Raw genomic sequence first — 23,646 nt, 5'->3', positions numbered from 1 at the left:
CTAACCAACTGAGACACCTGGCCAGGGCTTAAGTATATTTTAACTTACATTAAAATTTGATTTAATTTAACCTCGTCTCCTTATAAACTATCTCACCAAATCTCTTTCATTTTCTCTGTCTACACTTGAGATAAAATGCAAGGCAGGCCTCAATTTCCCCTCTTTCCCCTTGCTAGATTCCATGCCTATTGTGCTGTTATAGGTGCACTTGTTCTCTCTCTCTCTCTCTCTGTCAAATACACACACACACACACACACACACACACACACTTTCCTCACAAAGGAGAAGGGAAAAGGAGAGTCCCATGACTTGCAGCCTCTGCTAGATTCTCCTGAAGCCCTACCTCTGGGCCCTGGACCTCAAGTGCTGTCTGTCTCAGTCTGGAACGAAAGAGCACTGAGGTCATGGGAGGCCACAGAGGTCAAGGAATGGGACATGACAGATAAGCTGTGTGTCCTCTAATGTTGCCCAGGGTTGGGACTAAAATGAAGGGCCCCTGCCCTTTGTCCTGACCCCATCCTTTTATGGACACATGGCCTTTTCATCTGGTGCCACCCATGGCCATGCTGTGTGTGAAAGTAAGAAATCCATTTAACTCTTAACCTGGGCTGTACAGGTCCTACAGGCTACTGGGAAATGAGGACAATATCAGAAGCCTGTAAAACCCAGGTGTGGGTACTGTGGGGACCACATAGGCAATAGCAGCAGGGAGCTCAAGGCTTTGGACCTGCCAGAGCCAGGTGGGCTGTGCAGAGTGCTGTCTGGTCCTGGACTCAGAAGACATGAGTCCTATCCCAACTCTGCCAATTTCTGTTTTTGGCCCTTGAACCACTGAACCTACTACTCCTGGTCTGCTCACGGTGACCTCAGAAAATGTCAGGATTGCATGGCCACCTAAGGTCTGTGAGGGGTGGATGTGCAGAGTCATTTTACATGGGCATTCCTGGAGAGGAGATTTCCCCTCCTGTGTGGTTGCTACATTTAGATCAGTAGAAGCATTTTTAGTGTCTCCAAAGAAGTCAGGAAAAGTCAAGACCTGGGGAAAAATGGTGGCTATGAAAGTGCCAGAAGTAGAGTGGTTATCGGCTTCACCTCCACCCTGTGTAGTAAGGGCTGCATAGAGGTACACTACAGTGGGCAAGCTCTGGGAATGGACCTGCATCTCAGTGAATGGGGCTGCTCCATTTACCACATCTCCAGTGCCACATTCTTTACTCCTTGTTCTTCTCTGAGTCTCTGTTAAGAAAAAAAAAAATTACACCATTTCAGACATTGCTTAACAGATCAAAAAATTATTGTTGAATTATCTAGGGAATGCATTTCTATTTGACATGCTCTTTATTATTGATTAAAAGCCAGACTCTAATGTTATGTGTTAACTTGTGGGGCTTTTTGACCAAGTGATGTGCAAATGAATTGTGTGTAGCAGAAAAGACCATGCCAGAGGGTATGGTTTTATTTCTTCCTAGAATATGAACCAATTTTGTAACCTAAGAATTTCCCCTTGATATTTTTTCTCCATGCCCAACAAGGTTATTCCTTAAATCTCCTTTAAGGAAGATATAAGCATTGTTGGTTTTCTTCAGAGTTGAACAAATCAGGTGTTTACCTTATATTTGCAAATAAAGCAGGTTTGTAACTTTATGACAATTATCCTTTCACAGTTTCTACATAGACCCCAAAAGTTCTCCAAACTCAGTATATCAGGTGTGTCCTATGAGATTTAGGACCCCTGTTCACCCTTACTGTGCCCATCTAACACCAGCTTAACTTGAGGAGTCTCTGGGATGGGCCTCCTCATATACCTATCACTGTATGCATGAGAGCGGGATCAATAACATGAGTGATACACACAAAAATATCAGTTGGCAAGAATTGTCTTGGATGAATATAAGCATTGCCCCTGTTTTAGGACAATAGAAGGTATCAGAATGCCTTGGAGTCAGCTGGGAGTCCAAAAAAAGCACAAAGATGCCATCTTTGGTCCTTGCTCAGGGGACAGTGAGCTATCAAACTGATGACTGCCACCTGTTACCAGATGGGAACTCCACATGTGAACTTACAATGCCTGAGAACAAAAAATAAGAAACATGCCTTCATAGTAATAAAATTTTCTTGTGTTCTGTTTCCAAACTCACAAGAGTTCCTTGCTTTAAATCACACAAATCTTATTCCCAAAACATAAACATTCTGAGGAAGAAAATGGGGCCCTAACTCTATCTCCCATCAGTTTGGACAAGTCAGTTTTGTTCCTTGCTAAACAGGTTCCTAGGTAATTTGTCACCTGCCCTATGGCTGGAGCTGGACCACCCAGGTGAAGCTGATAAAAGTCCAGATATGATGATCAAGACATAGGGACCAGGCCCTGTACTGGAGGTAAATTGGCAAAATTTCAGGGACCCTGTAAAAGCCATGTCTGATTGAGCCATGATCTTGGTTTTGAGTAAAACCAATAACATTGGTGTACCTGCATAAACAACCAGAAAGCAAATATTTGCTGTAGAAATTGTCCAGGAAATAAATCTAGGGTGGAGAGAAAACCAGAGTAAATATATAGAAAATAGCATTTACACATGTTGCTATTTTTTGCACTTAAATATATTTTCAGTTTTTAAACTAAAATTACAGAATGGGTGATGGAAGAATGCACTAGTAAACTATTAAATATCATTATACTGTTTTTTATAATATAATTTACCAAACCATATTTTGGCTTCTACTAAAAATGGAATCATCATCATCTGGAAAAAAATAGCTTTTGTGGAGGAAAAAAACGCAAAAATCATGAAGAAAGGAAAATTTTTAAAAAAGACAATCTCCCATGGCAGGTATCAAAGGGGAAAAAAGATCAGAGTAAATACAGTTTATGAACTTTAGGAGTGATTGTTATTAGAATAGAAATATTGGCAGCACTTACAAAGCCATAAGAAGGATACCCAAAGGAATGGCAATTCACGCAAGCTCAAACCAGGAAATAAAGCATGACAAATAGGAGCAACAAATTAAGACCAAAGATGTAGTTTAATTTTATAAACTGATAAAATGGAGACATTTGGATTTTTTAAGATTATCAAACCCATAGGATATTTGTAAGAGACATATCTAGCACAAACTAATATTGACATGTTGAGAATTTGTTGATGGATGAAGATCTACCAAAAAATCTTCTACTTAAAGAAAGCAGGAAAGAAATATTAATTTTGAGCATAATAAAATTTAGGCAAAGGGCATTAGATGGGGCTGAATAATTCTCTTCTAGAAAGCTGATTCTAAAATACTAAAAAAAAAAAAAAAGCAAATAAAATGGCACATAATCCAAATGCTGTGTTAATGACAATATCACAAATAGAGTGCAAAGACTGAAAAATCTCTGTCAAAAGTTGACAGATCCAGTAGAAAATAAAAATTAAGGGACTAGGTGAGGTGCATAAAATAAATAATGAAGCCATTTTGTTTCTGAAGTAACTACAGATGAAGCTTTAGCTCTGCTCCAGGAGATGGTGAAATCAACAGGGGAAGAGGGAAAGGGGAAGAGGGAGAGAGTGTGAAGCCGAGGACTACACCCAGCAGGATGGCTGAGACAGCATGAGGGATAGTCTTCTGGCTGAGGGGTGGGAATATTAGTTGATTGTGGGTCCTTTGTCTTCCATGTTGGTTTTCCTTGGTAAATGGCACTTCCATGAACTCTTCTCAAATCTTCTGTGGAATGTGTCCCCAATTTCCTGGTAGGACCTGGACTGAGGTAGACAACTGGACATGGCATGTTCAAAATGGCTCCTGGTCCCCCTCCCTAGCATCTTCTGTCTCAGCCAGTGACAACTGCATGATTATGGTCACAAACAAACAAACAAACCTTCTCCTCAAATAATCAAAGGGCCATAAAGTGCCCTTGAATATAACTGATACCATTTCTGTTGTTACTTAGTGCATGCTCCTTACTTTCAAGATTGGTTGTTCTTTTCTGTAGACCAAAGGGAAGTGACAGAAGTCCATTTTTTGCCCCTCTTCATCAGCCTTCTTTTGGATATTCTGGGGCCAGGTCAGCTCACTGCTGTTCACTTTGCCCAGGGCCAATGAAATGCTCTTCAGATTCTCCCTAACGAACTGATTCTCTCCTGTGAACCAACTGGTGTGGATTGTCAGGAAGGACAGGCAACTTTCAGTGCCTGGACAGGCAGGCACCTCTGCACACCTGATGATGCTCCTTATGGTGGGGACTGAATGGTGATTTTTGTGCTCCCACCCCTTCCCAGAGCCCTTTTGTTCCCTCCCCACTAGGCTCTCCTCTGCTCCACACCATGACCCAGTCACTCAGGAAGCATTTCCACCCGTGTTCTGGGATCCATGGCAGAGACTTGTCATACATACCATTGTCCCTGCCCTCGGTCAGGGCCACTGCCCAGTGGCTGGCAGCCTCCTGACTCCTCAGCCACATCCCTGGGGACCCAGCCTGAGCCATAGAAGGATCAGAATCCCAGGGAGCCACAGGAAACAAAGGAGAGAAGGGCACAGGGCCATGGGAAATGAACAGGGGAGCTACATGATCTGGGTTGCCACCCTTGGCTGTGGGGACAGGTTCAGGGGAGGGAGGTGGAGGGCGGGTGGAGGAGGGCCTTCTCCCGACAATGTTTTATAATCAGGCAGGCAGTGCCTGGCTTCCTGGTGACCAGTCCCAGTTGATAGCTTTCCTTCCCAGGCATGACCTTAACCTTATCCCACCAAGGATTTAAAAACTGTTAGTTGTAAGGTCACTTTTATTTCTGAGCTGACACAGTGTTTGATCATTGCAAGTTCAAAGTAGGTCAGGGACAAAACAGACTGCAATGCTCTTGCCCAAAGAGCAGAAAGTTCTTGGACTGAATATTTGGAGAGCTCGAGTTTAGCAGCGTTCCTGCTTTCATCTAGACACAGGGGCACAACTACAGTATGCGAGCTCCCATCTATGTAAACAAGAATGCAAATCCGTGGGCCACTCTCAGGTTGCAAGAGGGTAATGAACTTGTCCACTGCCCCAACAAGCCCTCCACCTTAGACACTACAGACAGGCCTCTGAAGCTTTCCAACACAGAGGGCACACCCCAATATGTGCACATGTGCAGGTGATCAGTTCTCTCTGCTTCCAGAAACTTGTCTGCCTCTCCCTTCCAAGAACTCAGGGCCTACACCTGGCCCCTCAGTGCACAAGAAGGCTCATTTTAAGCCCCATGGGCAACCACTCACTCAGCCTCATCTTGCGGGTGGGAAAAGAACAGGACAATGGGACCATGCCCATTGCCAACATGGGGAACTTGACCTGTGGCAAAACTAGCTTTGACTTGCTGAGTGTTATAGCAAACTCCACCCATGGAGGAAGGCCCTGAGCCAGGCTGCAGATCAGGGACTTGGTGAAACGTCCTGGGGTTCAAACCCCAACTCTTCCTCTTTACAAAGAAAGAGTTGTGATGAAATAAGGGTAATTTCTGCAGGACATTTCCCAATTGTGCCAACCCTGGTGCAAGACTTAAGGGCATTGCTACAAAAACAATCCCTGAACCAGACTATTCTAGCTAAAATTACAAGTCATAAAAGACTATCTGCTCCATAGAGACAGATAATGCCAGTGAGGACATGCAACTTTCTCAATCTAGGACAAGAGCCAAGGTTTCTTGACTGCTGGGCTTGTGTCTCAGATGAGTCTTGATGGGCTTGGCAACATCCCTAGCTACTGCTGCCCTTGCATCTCAGTGTCTGCTTTGGCTAATGGGACACAGCTAAAACAGTGCCAAGAGAGAAAAACCATAGCACTAAATGCACTCATGAGAAAAGGAGAAAAGGTACAAATCAATACTCAAAACTCTCACCTCAAGAACGTAGGAAAGGAAGAGCAAAATAAACCCAACATAAGCAAAAGAGAGGAAATAATGAAGGTAAGAAAAAAGTCAATGGCATTGAAAATAGAAAAACAGAAAAAAATCAATGAAATTGAGTTGTTTCTTTGAAAAGATCAACAAAATTGACAAAACTCTAAAAAGACTGACAAAGAGAAAATGAGAAGACACAACTTGCTAATATCAGGAGTGAAACAGAGGATATTACAACAGACACAATCATGAAAAGGATAATAAGGAAACACAGTGGACCTTTGAGCAGCATGGGGGTTGGGGGACTCACCCTTTGCACAGTCAAAAATATGCTTATAACTTTTGACTTCCCCAAAACTTAACTACTAACAACCTCTTGTTCACTGGAAGCCTTACCAATAACATACAACTGATCAACATATTGAGTACGTTATCTGTGTGTGTGTGTATAGAATTCTTATCAATACTGTCAAAGGCTATGGTTTGTGAGTTTTTTCAAATTGGTGATTGAAAAAGTCTGTGTATCACTGGACCCATGTGGTTCAAATTCCTGTTGTTCAAGAGTCAACTATACAATAAACACCTTTATTCACACAAATATGACAACTTAGGGGATATGAATCAATTCCTCAAAAAAAACAAAACAACCCAAACTGTTACAACTAAACCAATACGAAATAGATAATTTGCATAACCATATTTAACTATTATGGAATTGAATTTATATTGTACTTCAAAAAAGAAATCTCTGGGCTCAGATGAAGAATTTTACAAAAATTCAAAACAGAATTGATGCCAATTGTATATAATCTCTCCCAGAATATAGAAGAGGAGGAAATATTCCCCATTCATTGTATAAAGCCAGCATTATTTGGATAACAAAATCAAAGATAATACCAAAAAAAAAGAAAGAAAACGATGTTAGCACAGTATTTCTTATGACTTAAGATGCACAAACAGAATTCATTAATATATTTAAATAAATTGTTAACCTAATGTTAACGAATAGAATTTAGCCATATATATATGAATATATGAATATACATACATATATTCATATGTGTATATGAATGGGAGAGGTGCCATCTCCCAACAGCATTGGCCTGAGAAGATGCACTATCTCCACCCTTCTGATGAACTGTGGCTCTGCCCTGACAAGCTCTCAGGATGTAGAGGAGTCTGCTAGCTGTGGCCAGTCTAGGCCTGCATTTTGGTCTTTCTTGGAAGGCTCTTGAGGAAGGCTGGGCAGACTCAGAGGGTGTCAGAGGTGCACACTCGGAGACTGAATTGTGTGGCTTTGGGGTGAGGTACACACCCCCCTGCACCAGTGCCACCAGTCCTGTGCCAAATCTTAATCTGTTTTAACCAGATAAACTCTACTGGCCTCATCCTGATGACTCCCTGAGACCCTGCCTCCTTGCAAAAGTCTGTAGGCCACAGGATTGTGGTGGCTGACCTTGATGCACCCTGAGACATTTAATGAGTGGCCTCAGAGCCAGCACTCTCACTGAGTTTGAATCTGCATTAATCTGGTGAATCACACTCACCCTACCAGGTGGCTCGGAATCTGCCTCACACAATGTGTGCACTGCCAGAGGCTCCTTCAGTGGCTGAGCCTGAAAGGTAGTCGGCAGGTGGAGGTGGATCTTGGGGTGCCTTGGGCCCTTTACTGACCTGTACCAGGCTCATTGTTGGTGGAAGCAGGCCTGGGTATGCAGATTGGTTCCTCCCACATGCACCCAGGCCCAGAAGAAGAGGTCACCAACTGTGGACCACTTTTCAGCTCCAAACACATAACCCAAGGCCAGTCATAGGCAGCATCTGACATTGACCTGCACCAAAGTCCCTCACAAAAGGCCCCCAAACCAACACACCTGGTGGCTGGCTTCACCACATCATCACATGACCTGGTTAGTTCCACAAGCAGCACAACAAAAGGGAGAGCTCAGTAGGCATCCAAGCCTGCTGAGGCAAATTCCACTTCAAGAGGTCAGCACCCACACAGCAGCTCCTACGTGGTGGTCAAAGTCAATCCTCGCAGTCAGCCAGCTAAAGAGCCAACCCCATCCAAAGATGAGCCAATGGCAGTTAAGACTATTAAGACTAACTTAAAACAGAAGGGCCCACATAACCCCATAAGGGGCATCCTGGAGCACCTAGCTTAGGTGATCCGAGAGACCGCACTACTGACACCCATAGGAAGCTTCCCTGAGACCACCCTACATAAGACCAGCCTACTAAGACTAAGAGACATAGTAGAAAATCTACCTAATACACACAAAAAAATGCCAAGAGGCAGCCAAAATGGGGAGACAAAGAAACATGACCCAAATGAAAGAAAATAACAAATCCCCAGGAAAGGAATGAAATGAAATGAGGGCAAGCAATCTACAATCTACTAGATACAGAGGTCTAAACAATGGTTATAGGATTCTCACAGGGCTTAGTGAGAACTTTGACAAAGAGATAGCAAGCATGAAAAAACATGCAAACCAAGAAAGGTACCAGTCAGAAACATAGAACACACTTTCTGAAATAAAGAATACACTAGAAGGAATGAAGAACAGACTAGAAGAAGCAGAGGATCAAATCAGTGATTTGGTAGACAAGGTAGCAGAAAACAAAAAATCAGAACATCAAAAAGAAAAAAAAAAGAATTTAAAAAAATGAGGACAGTTTAAGGTATCTGTGGAAAAACATCAGGAGTAACAACTTCTGCATCAAAGGGATACCAGAAAGAGAAGGGAGAGAGCAAGAAATTGAGAGCGTATTTGAAGAAATAATAACTGAAACATTTCCTAACCTGCTGAGGAAAAGGACACAAAAGTCCTCTTATAGTGCCTCTTAAAAGGTCTTGAGCACAGACAAACTAGGACTCACTCCCTCTGAGCTCCAGAGCAGTGTCAGCAGCTTGCAAGGCACTGGAGACATATGGACAAGAACTGAATTGTTCAGCATAAGGGTCGGAGCTGGGGCAACAGCTTTCTCTCAGGCAGAAGTGCTGGCCGAGGCTATTGTTCCTTTGATGAGCCCTCCCCCCACAGAGCTGGCAGGCAGGTGCAATATCTGAGAGTCCATCAGCCTGGCTCACACTGTTTGCCCCACCCTGGTGATTCCAACACTCCAGCCCATCCCACACAACATTAGGGCCCACCCAAGCAGTTTGCAGTGGTTTCCCCATACAAGTGGCCTGTCTTGGCTTATGTTTCAACCCTTCTTAAAAGTCTATCAGACAAGCAGGATTTTATTTCAGTAAGCCCCATACATCTCGCTCAATGGCCCCAGGCCCAGCACTAGCAGCAGTTGGCTTTGGTTTATAGTTCAGTTTCACCTGGACACCTCCAAGCCCAGCACAAGAAATAGCCATTGGCAGGTCACATTGCAGCACATGCTGGGCGGCCCCAAGCACAACACAGGCAATGGCTGACCTTGACCTGTACCTCCTGGGAGGCTCCAAAGCCAGCACAACCAGTGGACAGCTTCAGACCATGTAAACACACCACCACCTGCCACCTCTACAAGCAACACACTCACGGACACTCAGCAAGCACCAGAGTCCCACTGAAGTAAGCCCTTCTCTGTGGGCTGGGCCCCTGCACAGCTGATACCCATGGTGGTCAGGGCTCGGTGGTCAGTGGCAGCAGCCAGTCCTTGCAGCTGTTTGTTAGGGGGTAAATCCCTCCCACTGATGTGCCAAAAGCAATCAAGGCAAAGCTACAGAAGAAGGGCGTATACAGCCCACAGAGCAGGCACATATTGAGTGCCCAGCTTGGGTGATTGGGGAGGCTGTGTCACTGGACCCTACAGGACTGCGATAATATCAGGCGACTCTACGAAGCCTGGGAGAAGTAGCAGCTTCACCCAATACATAGAAACCAAAACATGTAGGCTGCCAAAATGGGAGGGGTGGGGGTTGGATGGCCCAAAGAGAAGAACAGAACAAAATTCCAGGAAAAGAACTAAACAAAATGGAGACAAGCAATCTACTAGATGGAGAGTCCAAAACACTAAATATATGGATGCTCTATGAGCTTATTGAGAACTTCAACAGGACAGAAAAGGATGAGTCTGAAATGAAAGATACACTAAATGAAATGAAGAAAAATTTATAGGGAATCAACAATATAGTAGATGAAGCCAAGAATCAAATTTTCAATTTGGAATATAAAGAAGAAGAAGATGAAGAAGGAGGCAAAGAAGACAGAGAAGAAGGAGAAGGAAGAAGAAAGAAGCAGGAAGAAGAAGCAACAGGAGAAGAAGAAGAAGAAACCCCAATGAGAACAGGGAAAAAAATCCAAAAGAATAAGGATAGTGGAAAGAGTCTGTGGGACAACTTCAAGCACAATAACATTCACATCATGGAGATGACAGAACAGAGAGAGCAAGAAACTGAAAACCTATTTGAAAAAAATAATGATAGAAAGTTCCCCTAACCTAGTGAAAGGAATAGACATAGGAGTCCAGCAAGTGCAGAGTCCCAAACATAATGAGTCCAAAGAGGCCCACACCAAGACACATCATAATTAAATTGCAGAAGTTTAAAGACACCAAGAGAATCTTAAAAGCAGCAAAAGTAAGTCAGTTAGTTACCTACAAGGGAGCTCCCCATTAGAATGTCAGGCAATGATTCCAGGATGGCTGCAGAGTAGCTAGAAGCCCTGCTCACTTGCTCCCAGACCCAGACAGAACTTGCCCCTGAACTGCAGAGCAATCAACTTGAAAAACCAGTTGAAGTGTAGCTGACCTAAAATTTTATAAACAGGAGCATGGAGGAAGATGGAGGAGACAAAGAGAGGGTGAGCCCTGTCACACAGGTGTGGTGACTAAGAAGATGAGGTGATATAACAGTAACTAGAGCTCCTTCCCCTGGAGAGTGTGGGGTCTCGACCCCATGCAGTGGTTCTCAATCCACAGCAACGCAGGCAGAAAAGGGAGCTGGCATAGCATGGGATGGTGGGACTCAGTGGGGATTTTATTTGGTCCACCAGGGAGACTCAAAGTGCACCATTCTCAGGAGTGGGCGAGGACATTTTTACACTAGCTGGGGAAGTTTTCTCTAATCTGTGACAGGTGGACGGGACATGCAGCAGTCGGGAACAGATGAGGGGTTGTTTGATACACCCAGACATGACTTTGAGCGGGCTTTGGGTAGAGAGTCGGTTAGAGTTCAGACCATGTGGCTTGAGGAAGAGGACAGGTGTAGGAGACCATTGTGCATGGCATGGGCCCAGCTCCCACTCAGAGGTGCACTGGACCCACGTCCACGAATAGGTTTTCTTGTGGGGAATCAGGCCTGCTATGTACCCAGGATGCTTTGAGTCTTGCTTTTGCTAAAAATTCTGTCACCCTGAGTTGAGACAGCAAGTGCTTACCGTAACTTCCTAAAATCCATGCTAAACCTTCAACTACTTTTGCCTTTTCATTTGCAAATATCCCTCTTCGGTGATGTGATTAGCAGCATTGGCTCCTTTGTTTTCTGTAAAAGGTAACCACCTAAAGCCAACTGGGACATAGTAAATGAGGACCATCATGTAATGAGACCAGAAAAAGAAATAAAGGCCTGTCGTGGCAGAGGCCGTGGCTTTCTGCTCCCCTTGAGAGCTAAGCTGCCTGCCCTTTTCCCCCACAGGACTTGGTAGTCTGTGTTAATGTCTCTCCCCCATCCACAATGTCGAGGACCCCACAAGCTGGGGTCCGCATCAGACAGGTCTTGACAACCTGGAGTGCATGGGTGGGTGGCACCCCTTCCCCCATCTGCTGAATCACTGGGTCTGCCTGCAGCCTGCCAGTGGTCACCCGAGGCAAAGGGGTATGGTAGTAGGCCAAAATTTTGCCCCCTTCTTCTCAGTCAGAAGCACGGTGGAGTGAGACATTTTGCCAGTTCAGAGACTGAGCAGAGCTGGGAGTTTCTTCCCATCCCTGCTGTCACAGGCCACCCAAGGAGAGATTGGAGTTCCAGGCAGGACTGATTTTTTTTTTTTGCGATCCCCCTTCTGCTTAGTTAGTCATTGTGGAGTTGTGAGAGAGCCATGAAGAACTGTGTTTTTGTGACTGGCTCCCAGGAAGGCTGCTATCTGAGAGTCCGATGGGTTTGTGCTGCCCTCCCAGCTGCATTGAGGGGAAACAGAGCAAGCCCCCCAGCAAGTTCAGCCCAGTGCAGCCATGGAGAGGAGAGCGAGTGCCTGCACCTGCCCCAAAGTGTGCAAGCACCACCACTGATACTGTTTGAATCACCCTTGCCAGATCCCAGATACCCCTGGTGACTGCACTTCCAAGGGGGAAGGGAAGGGTAAGCACCTAGGAGCAGAGGCATTCAAAGGGCAAGACCTGATGCAGACCCAACCTCTGGGCTCTGGAGGCCCCACCAGCCAGGCTATTAGAAGCTCCACCTTGATAAACACGCCAAGCACCAGGCAGAGACAGTCTGGCACTGGTTGGCAACAGAGATCCTCTCAGGAGACCTGTGACCAGCACAACCAGTGGCCAGCTTTCGACAACACTGGTGCAAGACCCAACGGGCTTCACAAACAGTGTATCCAGAGAATGACAGCAGCAGGCACAACCATCTGGTGAGAACCACATTTTTCTTTCTTAATCTTTTCTTTGTTTTCTCTTTTAGTTTTTCTTTTCTTCTCTTTCTTTGTTCTGTCATATCTCCCATTCTCTCTTTCCTTTTCTTATCCTATTTTTCTCTTTCTAATTTATTTTCCTGTTTTTCTTTTCCTATTCCTCATTTAATTTAATTTGATTGTTTCCATATATACTTTATTATTATTATTATTTTCTTTCTTCTTCTATCTTCTCACATTCTCTTTTCCATTTCTTTTTTGCTCCTCTAATTGTTTTTGTTTCTTGTCTTTTATTATATATTTTACTTATTATTTTTTGTAGTTGTTTTTGTCTCTTTTTTTATTTTCTGATTCTTTGTTGTTGTTTTTGTTGAGTTGTTTTTTGTTTTGTTTTGCTTTTTTTCTGTTCTGTCAGCACCTGTACAATAGTTTGTACAACATGGTCGAGGCTGAGCCTCACAGTCAACCATCCCAATGGTCAAGCCCATCCATGAACATGACAGCATCAATCAAGAACCAGTTACAACAGGACTGTCCACATAACCCACACAAGTGTCCTTCCTATAGTAGCCAGCTCAGGAGGTGAAGGAGACTGCACCCACTGAGCCCCAAAAGACATGTACCGCAGAAGATCACCCCACGAAATCTGGGAGTCACAGCAGTAATGTTTATAAGAATGCTCAACAACATGAAAAAAAAAAACAAACCATAGAAACCCTGAATAATAACCAATAGGAACTGAAGAGTAACTTATCTGAGATAAAGAATACACTGGGAGGAATAATCAGTAGATTGGATGAAGTAGAAGATCAAATCAGTGAACTGGAGGAAAAGATAGTAAAATTCATTTAATCAGAGCAGCAAAAGGGAAAAAAAGGATTAAAAAGCAGGAGATAGTTTAAAGGATCTTTGGGACAACATGAAACATAACAATATCCAAATCACAGGGGTACCAGAAGGAGAAGAAAGAGAAGGGACAGGGAACCTATTTGAAGTAATAACGACAGAATACTTCCCTTACCAGGTGAGTTTAAAAAAAAAATCACAAAAGTTCAGAAAGCACAGTGAGTCTCAATCAAGATGAACCCAAAGAGACTCACACCAAAACACATCATAAGATTAAAGACAAAGAAAAAAAATCGTAAAGGCAGCAAGAGAGAGACAGGTACCTACAAGGGAGTTCCCATAAGGCTGTCAGCTGATTTCCCAACAGAAACACTATAGCCCAGAAGGGAATGGCATGAAGTATTCAAAGTAATGAAAAGCAATGATCTGATGCCAAGGTCTTCAGCAAGTCTATAATTTAAAATTAAAGATGAAATAAAGAGCTCCTCAGACAAAAAAAGGCTAAAGTAGTTCATTACCATCAAACAAGCATTGCAACAAATATTAAAGAGACTGCTGTAAGAAGAAATAGAGGGAGGAATATAGGCATAAAAAATGAAAATGGCAATAAATATTTGCCAAAAAAACCCTTAAATGTAAATGGATTAAATGCTCCAGTCCAAAGACACAGAGTAGCTGAATGGATACGCCTACAAGTGACCTACGTCAAAACAACAGATTCATACAGGCTGAAAGTAAAGAGCTGGACATTATATTCAAAACAAATGAAAACAAAACAAAACAAAAGCTGGGCTAGCAATATGTACAGCTGACAAAAATTGGCTTCAAAACACAGGCCATAACAAGAAATAAAGAAGGTCACTATGTAATACTGAAGGGAGTATATCGATCTAACAAGATGATACAACCCTGGTAAACATATATGCAGCCAATGTAGGTGCATGCACACACACACACACACACACACACACACACACTCACTACTCTTGGTAGACTTTAAGGGAGAGATTGACAGCAGTAGAGTCATACTATGGGATTTAACACCCCAGTGACATCAGTGGATAGATCTTACAGACAAAAAACAAACAAGGAACAAACAAGGAAACAATGACTTTTTATAACTCACTAGATCAAATACATTTAATTGATATTCACAGAACATTTTATCCCAAAGCAGCAGAACTTACATTTTTCCAAAGTGCAAAGGTAACATTTTCAAAGATAGACCAAATGTTAAGACACAATAAGTCTTAGGAAATTCAAGAAGATTGAAATCATATCAAGCCTCTTCTCAGATCACAGTGACATGAAACTAGAAATCAACTATAGTAAACAAAACCTCAAAAACACATGGAGGCTAAATAGCATGCTATTAAACAATGAATGGATTACCAATAAGGTGAAGGAAGAAATTAAACATGACCTGAAAACAAACAAAAATGAACAACAACAACAAAAAAAACCACAACAAAATTCATGAACAAAGTGAAAGCACTCCTTAGAGGAAAGTTCAGAGCATTACAGGCCTACCTCAAAAAGAAAAAAAAAATCTCAAAAAAAAACCCCTCAAAACAATCTAATGCTATGCTGAAAATAATTAGTAAAAGAACAAAGAGAAAACCCAAGTAGATGGAAAGAAATACGTAATAAAGATCAGAGTGGAAATAAATGATATAGAGACTTAAAAAACAAAATATCAATGAAACCAAGAGTTCCTTCTTTGACAAGGTAAACAAGACTGATGAACCTTTTGCCTGACTCATCAAGAAGCAAAGATAGAGAACCCAAATAAATAAAATCAGAAATAAAAGAGGCAAAGTAACAATGGACAGCACAGAAATACAAGACTGGAAGAAAATACTATGAACAACTGTATACTAACAAATTGGAAAACCCAGGCAAGAGGGACAATTTCTTAGGAACATACCATCTTCCAAACTCAATGAGGAGGAATCAGAAAAGCTGAATAGACCAATAATGAGTAAAGAAATTGAAGCTTGGTGGGGGGAGGAGCAAAAACAAAACAAACCAAACCAAACAAAACAAAAACTCCCAGCAAAAAGTCCTGGACCAAATGGCATCACATGCAAATTTTACCAAACATCCAAAGAAGAACTAATACCTATTCTCCTCAAACTATTTCAATAAATTCAAGAGAAGGGAATGTGACCCAGGCATGTGTCCTTTTTACAAGAACAGCATTATTCTAATTTCAAAACTGGATAAAGACACTATAAAGAAGGAAAATTGAAGGCCAATATCCATGATAAACATAGATGCTAAGATCCTCAACAAAACATTGGCAAACTAGTCCTGCCTGGTGTGGCTCAGTGGATTGACTGCCAGGCTGAAAACTGGAAGGCCATAGGTTTGATGTGCAGTCAGGACACATGCCTGGGTTGTGGGCCATGTCCCCAGTTGGGGGTGTGTGAGAGGCAATGGATCGATGTTTCTCTCCCTCTCTTTCTCCCTTCCTCACCCTCTCTAAAAATAACAAACAAAGTCTTTTTTAAAATTATTAAACCTACTGCACTGTTGGTGGGAATGCAGACCAGTGCAGCCTCTGTGGAAAACCGTATGGAATTTCTTCCAAAAACTAACAATGGAATTGCCTTTTGACCCAGCAATTCCACTGCTGGGATTACACCCTAAGAATCCTAAACAAACAAACAAACAAAAAATAAATTCTAAAGAACCTATGCACCCTAATGCTCATAGAAACACATTTTACAATGGCTAACTACTGGAAACAGCCTAAGTACCCATTCATAAATGAGCGGATCAAAAAGCTATGGTACATTTATACAATGGAAGACTACAGAGCAGAAAGAAAGAAGGAACTCCTGCCCTTCACAACAGCATGGATGGATCTGGAGAGCATGATGCTAAGTGAAATAAGCCTGGCAGTGAAAGACAAAAACCATACAATCTCACCTAAAGTGGAACCTAATCAATGAAACAAACAAGCAAGAAAACTATAACCAGAGATATTGAAATAAAGAACAAATGAACAGTAGCCAGAGGGTAGGAGGGACGGTGATAATGGGGAAAAGAAGGTGAAGGGTCATCAAGGAACATGTATAAAGGAGCCATGGACAAAGCCAAAAGGGGCTAGGATTGAGGGTAGGAGGTGGGGGTGGGTGGGGCAGGGGAAAGTGGTGGCAGCTAAGTGGAGACAACTGTACTTGAAAAACAATAACAAAAAGTATCTTTTTTAAAAAGAAGATCTTATTTGTTTATTTTTAGAGAGATGAGAAGTGAGGGAGAAAAAGAAGGACAGAAACATCAATATTTGGTTGCCTCTCACATGCCCCCCACTGGAGACCTGGCCCACAACCCAGGCATATGCCCCGCCTTTGGTTCACAGGCCAGCACTCAATCCATTGAGCCATACCAGCCAGGGCAAAACAAAAACAAAAACAAAAACAAAAACAAAAAACCCTCTATGAAATTCCAGTTTAATCTCATTAAAGGTCATTATTCATCCTAATTTGTTTGCTTCTCTCTAGATATACTAGATGTTCCTATATTTGTCTAAACTCTTTGATTACCTTATGAATATTTCACTGTCATTTGAATCTGTTATTCACTATTAGGGAAAAATACCAAACGGATAAAGCAATACATTAAAAAGTTCTTACAACATGGCCAAGTGTCATTTATTATGGGGATGCAAAGCTGGTACAACACTATATTTGCAAATCAATAAATGTGACCCATCACACAAACAAGTCACATGAACATACAAGTAGATGCATTCAATAAATTTCAGCAACCATTTATGATAAAAACTCTCAGCAAAGTGGGAGTAGAGAGATCATAGCTCAACACAATAAGGCCACATATGACAAACGTACAGCCAACATAATACTTAATGGGCAAAGCTAAGTGTTTCTCTTAAGATCAGGAACAACATGGGATGTATGCTTTCACCACTCCTACTACTCAACATAGTACTGCAAGTCTTAGTCACAACAATCAGACAAGAAGGAGAAGCAAATGGCTTTCAAATTAGAAAGAGGGAAGTAAGATTGTCTTTATTCGCAGAGACATGATCTTTTATGTAGAAAACCCTAAAGACTACACTAAAAAACTCCTGGATTTAAATTAAGAAATGAATTTAGTGAACTAGCAAGATAACAACGTAATATCTAAAATCAGTGGCAATTTTATATACCAATAATAAACTCTCAGAAAGAAAAACTAAGAAAGCAATCCCATATACCATTCCAGAAAAAAAAAAAAAGCTACCTAGGAATAAATTTAACCAAGGAGGTAAGAGACCTGTACTCATAAGGCTATAGGACATTGAAGAAAGAAATAGAAAAAGACACACCAAGTGGAAGCATATGCTGTGTTCATGAATTGAAAGAATTAACATCATTAGAATGTCCATGCTATCACAGCAATTTATAGATTCAATGTTATTCTTATTAAAATATCAATGGCCTGTTTCACAGATCTCAAACAAATATTGCAAAAATCTATATGGAAATGCAAATGACCACAGATAGCCTCAGAAATGTTGAAAAAGAAGAACAAAATTGGGGAGATCACAATACCTAATATCAAACTATACTACAAAGCCACTGTAATCAAACCAGCCTGGTACTGGCACAAAAACAAACATATAGACCAATGGAACGGAATAGAGAGCCCAGAAATCAACCCACATCTTTATAGTCAACTAATATTTCAGAAAGGAGGCAATGACATATGATGGAGTAATCATAGTCTCTTCAAAAAACAATGTTGGGGAAAATTGGACTGGTACATGCAAAAACAATGAAAATAGACTACCATCTTGCATCATACACATGAATAAACTCAAAATGGATGAAAGACTCAAATGTAAGTCACGAAACCATAAAATTCATAGAAGAAACCATAGGCACTATAGTCTCAGACATCTCGCATAGCAATACGTTTGCCAATGTATTTCCTAGGGCAAGAGAAACAAAAGAGAAAATAAAGAAATGGACTACATCAAACTAAATAGTGTCTGCACAGCAAAGGAAACCATCAACAAAATAAAAAGGAAATCCACTGTGTGGGAGAACATATGTGCCAGTGATATATCAGATAAGGAGTTAATTTTCAAAATATATGAAGAACATATACAACTCAACACAAGGAAGAAAATCAATCCAATTAAAACTCGGGCAAAGGACCTAAATAGACACTTCTCCAAAGAGGACATACAAATGGCCAGTAGACATGTGAAATAATGCTCAATGTCACTAATCACCAGAGAGATGAACATTAAAACTACTATGAGCTATCACCTCACACTTGCCAGAATGGCTACCTTTAATAAATCAACAAACAACAAATACTGGCAAGGATGTGGATAAAATGAAGCCTGTGTGCAATGCTGGTGGGAATGCCACTGTGGAAATCTGTATGGAATTTCTTCAAAAAATGAAAACATAATTTCTGTTTGATTCAGCAATCCCACTTTTGGGAATATATCCTAAGAATCCAAATACATCAATCAGAAAGAATATATACACCTCTATGTTCATAGCAGTGTTACTTATAATAGCCAACATCTGGACAAAGCCCAGGTGCCCATCAGTAGATGAGTGGATAAAAAAGATGCAATATATTTACAAAATGGAGTACTACATGGCTATAAAAAGGGAAGAACTCTTACCCTCTGTGACAACATAGATGGACATGGAGATTATTACATAAGGAAAATAAGTCATTCGGAGAAAGGCAAATACCATATGATCTCACTTAAATATGGAATCTAATGAACAAAATAAAACCAGAGGCATGAATACATGGAACAGATTGACAAATCTCAGAGGGGACGGGGGTGAAGGAAACTGGAAGAGATTAACCAGATAACACATATGCACATATGCATAGCTCATGGGCACAGACAACAATATGGTGAAGGCTGGTGGAGTTGGGTGAAAGGGAGCAAAAAGGGGGGGGAAGAGGGGAACATCTGTAATAGTGTCAACAAATATAAAAATACCGTCAGCTGACTGGCCAACAAAAACTTTGCAGGCTGGAAGGGATTGGCATAAAATATTCAAAGTGACCAAAACCAAGGGCCTACAGCCAAGATTACATCACCAAGCAAAGCTATCATTTTAGCATTGAAGAGCTTTCAAGGCAAGAGAAACCAAAGGATTTCATTATGCCAAAACCAGTATTATATGGAAGGTAGACAGCTTTCTTTGAGAAGAAGAGGAAAGAAGATGAAAATATAAACAATAAAGTGGCAATAAATACGTATCTATCAACAATTGAATCTAAAAAAAAAAAAAAAAAACAAAATAAACAGGCAGAACAGAAAGATACTCAAAATACAGAGAACATTTTGACAGTTGCCAGGTGGCTGCGGGTTTGGAAGGGGAATGGGTGAAAAAAAGGGAAGGGATTAAGAAGTACGAATTGGTTGTTACAGAATAGTCACGGGGCTGTAAAGTACAACATAGGAATCACAGTCAATAATACTCTAAAAACTATGTGTGGTGTCAGATGTGTGAGATTTATTGGGATGATCACTTAGTGAGTTATGTAACGTCGAATCACTGAGGATACACCTGAAACTAATATAATAACATATGTCAACTGTAACTGAAATAACTGATTTTAAAAATAAAATATTCTTCAGTAACAGAATCCAAATGTACTCTGCCTGTGAGAGATCTGCTTCCGACTGAAACACAGATACACATACTGAAAGTAAAGAGATGAAAGAAGATATTTCATACAAATGAAAAAAGAAAGAAAGCTAGAGTAGCAATACTTATTTCAGACAAAATAGACTTTAAAACAGAGACTACAATAAGAGAAAAAGATAATGACAAAGGGAGTAATCTAACAAGAGGATATAAGATAAGCCTTGTAAACATTTATTCACTCAACATAACAGCATCTAGATATACAAAGCAAATATAGATGGATGTAAAGGAAGAGGCTGACAGTAATACTGTCAGAATAGGGGACTTTAAAAGCCCAGTGACATCAATGGATAAATCTTCCAGACAGAGAATCAACAAGGAAGCAGCAGCCTTAAATGACACACTACAGCAGATGGATTTAATCGACATTTTCAGACCATTTTATCCCAAGGCAGCAGAATATACATTCTTCCAAGTGCACATGGAACATTTTATTTGTAGAAGACATGGTACTGTATATATAGAACCCTAAAGTCTCCACCAGAAAACTACTAGGACTGATAAATAAATTCAGTAAAGTAGCAGGGTACAAAGTAAATACCCAGAAATTAGTTGCCTTTGTATACACCAATAATGAACTATCAGAAGAGGAAATGAAGCAAACAATTCCATTTACAATGCTTCAAAAAATGCCTTGCAATAAATTTAACCAAGAATCTAAAACTCTTGCACTCAGAAAAGTATAAGTCACCGAGTAACTGAGGAAGATCCAAATAACCAAAAGCATATGCCATATTTATGGACGGGAAGAAATAGCATCCTTTAAATGCCCATACTACCCAAAGCAATCTATAGATTCTAGGCAATTTCTATCAAAATACCAATGTTGTATTTCATGGAACTAGCATAAATATGACCCAAATGTATGTGAAACCAGAAAAGAACCTGAATAGCTGCAGTAATATTGAGAAAAGGGATGGAGGAATCACACTACATAATATCAAAATATAGTACAAGGCCATAATAATCCAAACAGCATGGTACTGGTATGAAAACAGACATATAGATCAAAGGAACAGAATAGAGGGCCCAGAAATAAGCCCATGCCTTTATGGTCAATTAATATCTGGGAAAGGAGGCAAGAACATACAATGGAATCATGACACATAGTCTATTAAAAATGGTGTTGGGAAAATTAAACAGATAAGTGCAAAAAAGTATAGTCCACCTCCTTGCACTCTACACAATACACACAAAATGGATTAAAGAATTAAATGTCAAACTCAAAACCTTCAAAATCAGGCGCGTACGGCGGCGATACGGTTTGCTACTAAAGTTCGGTCTCGGTGGCCCTTCGCGAGCCATGGAGAGTGACTTTTATTCACAAGGGCAAGTTCAGCCACAAATTACTGGAATTTGAGTTCCGACCAGACGGGAAATTGCGATATGCTGACAACAGCAATTATAAAAATGATGCCATGATCAGAAAAGAGGCTTACGTACATAAAAGTGTGATGGAGGAACTGAAGAGAATAATTGATGACAGTGAAATTACCAGAGAGGATGACGCTTTGTGGCCTCCTCCTGACCGAGTGGGCTGGCAGGAGCTTGAAATTGTCATTGGAGATGAACACATTTCTTTCACAACATCAAAAATTGGTTCCCTTATTGATGTCAATCAATCCAAGGACCCAGAAGGCTTACGGGTATTTTATTATCTTGTCCAGGACCTGAAGTGTTTGGTCTTCAGTCTTATTGAATTACACTTCGAGATTAAACCAATCTAGGTTGAATGCTGGTGTGGACCCAAGGGGGTGGGCGGAGCTGTTTTTTTCATTACCATTGTCAGGACATTTTTGTGTATATGAAGCCAATATTTTTTAATAAACTATAAATGATGTCTCTAATAAATATGTAACAAAAAGCAATGAAAAAAAACCCTTAAAAATCATAGAAGAAAACATAGGAAGTAAAATCTCAGACATTTCTCACAGCAATATTTTTTTCTGATATATCTCCTGGGCAAGGGAGACCATAAAAAAAATAGACTAATGGAACTACATCAAACTAAAAAGTTTTTACATAGCAAAGGAAACCATCAGCTACATGAAAACACAACACACCAAATGGGAGAATATATTTGCTGATACATCTGTTAAAGAGTTAATATCCAAAATCTATAAAGAACTTACAAAACTCGACACTAAAACAAAATCCAATTTAAAAATAGGCAAAGGACATGAATAGACACTTATCCAAAGAGGACATAGGGATGGCTAACAAACACATGAAAAGATGCTCAAGGTCATTAATCATCAGAGAAATGCAAATTAAAATCACAATGAAATATCACCTCACACCTGTCAGAATGGCTATCTTCAATAAATCAACAGCAACTGTTGGCAAGAATGTGAAGAAGCCAACACTGGCTGGTGTGGCTCAGTGGATTGAGCACTGGCCTGCAAACCAAAGGGTCACCGGTCTGATTCCCAGTTAGGGCACATGCCTGGGCTGTGGACCAGGTCCCCAGTGGGAAGCATGCAAGAGGTAACCTCAAATTGATGTTTCTCTCTCTCTCTTCTTCTCTCCCTTCCCCTCTGTCTGGAAACTAAATAAATAAAATCTTAAAAAAAAAGAAAGAATGTGAAGAAAGGGAACCCCTCATGCACTGTTGGTGGGAATGCAGATTGGTACAGCCACTGTGGAAAGCAGTATGGAGTTAACCCCAGATATTAAACATGGAACTGACTTATGACCCAGCTATTTCACTTCTGAGTATTTATCCAAAGAAACTCAAAACACTAATTCAAAAGACTACATGCATACCTATGTTCACTGCAGCATTATTACAACAGCCAAGATTTGGAAGCAACCCAAGTGCCCATCAGCAGATGACTGGGTAAAACAGCTATGGTACATTTACACAACTGAATACTACTCAGCTGTAAAAAAAAAAAAAAAAAAAAAAAAAAAAGAGGAAAATTTTACCTTCTGCTTGCTACAACATGGATGGACCTGAGGAATGTTATGCTAAGTCAAATAAGGCAGTTAGAGAAAGACAAATATTATACTATCTCACTTATATGTGAAATCTAATGAGCAAAATAAACAAAAGAGAAACAAACTCATAGCTGTCAGAGGAAAGGGGGTAGGGGTTTCAGGCTGAAAAATGTGAAGGGATTAAGCCAAAAAAATGTATGGAAGTTTACAAATTAATTACTAATGTTTTTTAACAGTTCTGAAAAACATCCTGGAAGTTCATAAGTCACCACTCCATCCTAACAACAAGTAAAATGCTGAGCAGACTGGCAAATCAACATTTCTTCTTGGGCTCATATGAGATGAGAGAGAGCTCTTCTCGGGTAGCTCAGTAGGTTAGAACATTGTCCAGGTATGCCAGGGTTTGGGGCTGGTTAGGTCACAAATGAGAATCAACCAATGAGAATCAAGCAAATGAGCGAAAAAAACAAATCGATGTCCCCTCACTCTTCCTCCCTTCCTCCTTTTCTCTTCCTGTAAAATCAAAAGAGAAAAACAGAAAAGAAAAGAGATGGAGTATACAGGGCCAACTGTGGCTTACAAGATCAGGGACAAGCAGAAACCACTGCAGGACCCAGAGCTGGGATAGGAAATTCATCAATTAGATGAATTGCAGACAACTCAGAGTCATCTCAAAGTAGACAACTCTGAGAGTAAAAAGCTCCAGGAAACCCAATCATGGTGGGGGTGGGAGACACAATATTGTA

General features: G+C 40.9%; 1 pseudogene; it reads left to right on the top strand.

The window, feature by feature from the left end:
* Positions 1 to 21,205: 21,205 nt before the first annotated feature.
* Positions 21,206 to 21,828, top strand: LOC114506851 (annotated as a pseudogene).
* The last annotated feature ends 1,818 nt before the right edge of the window (positions 21,829 to 23,646 follow it).

Source organism: Phyllostomus discolor, chromosome 9 (assembly GCF_004126475.2).
Source record: "Phyllostomus discolor isolate MPI-MPIP mPhyDis1 chromosome 9, mPhyDis1.pri.v3, whole genome shotgun sequence".
Taxonomy (NCBI): Eukaryota; Metazoa; Chordata; class Mammalia; order Chiroptera; family Phyllostomidae; genus Phyllostomus; species Phyllostomus discolor.
The sequence above is the reverse complement of the archived record's forward strand: the minus strand, read 5'-3'. Positions and strand labels throughout refer to the sequence as shown.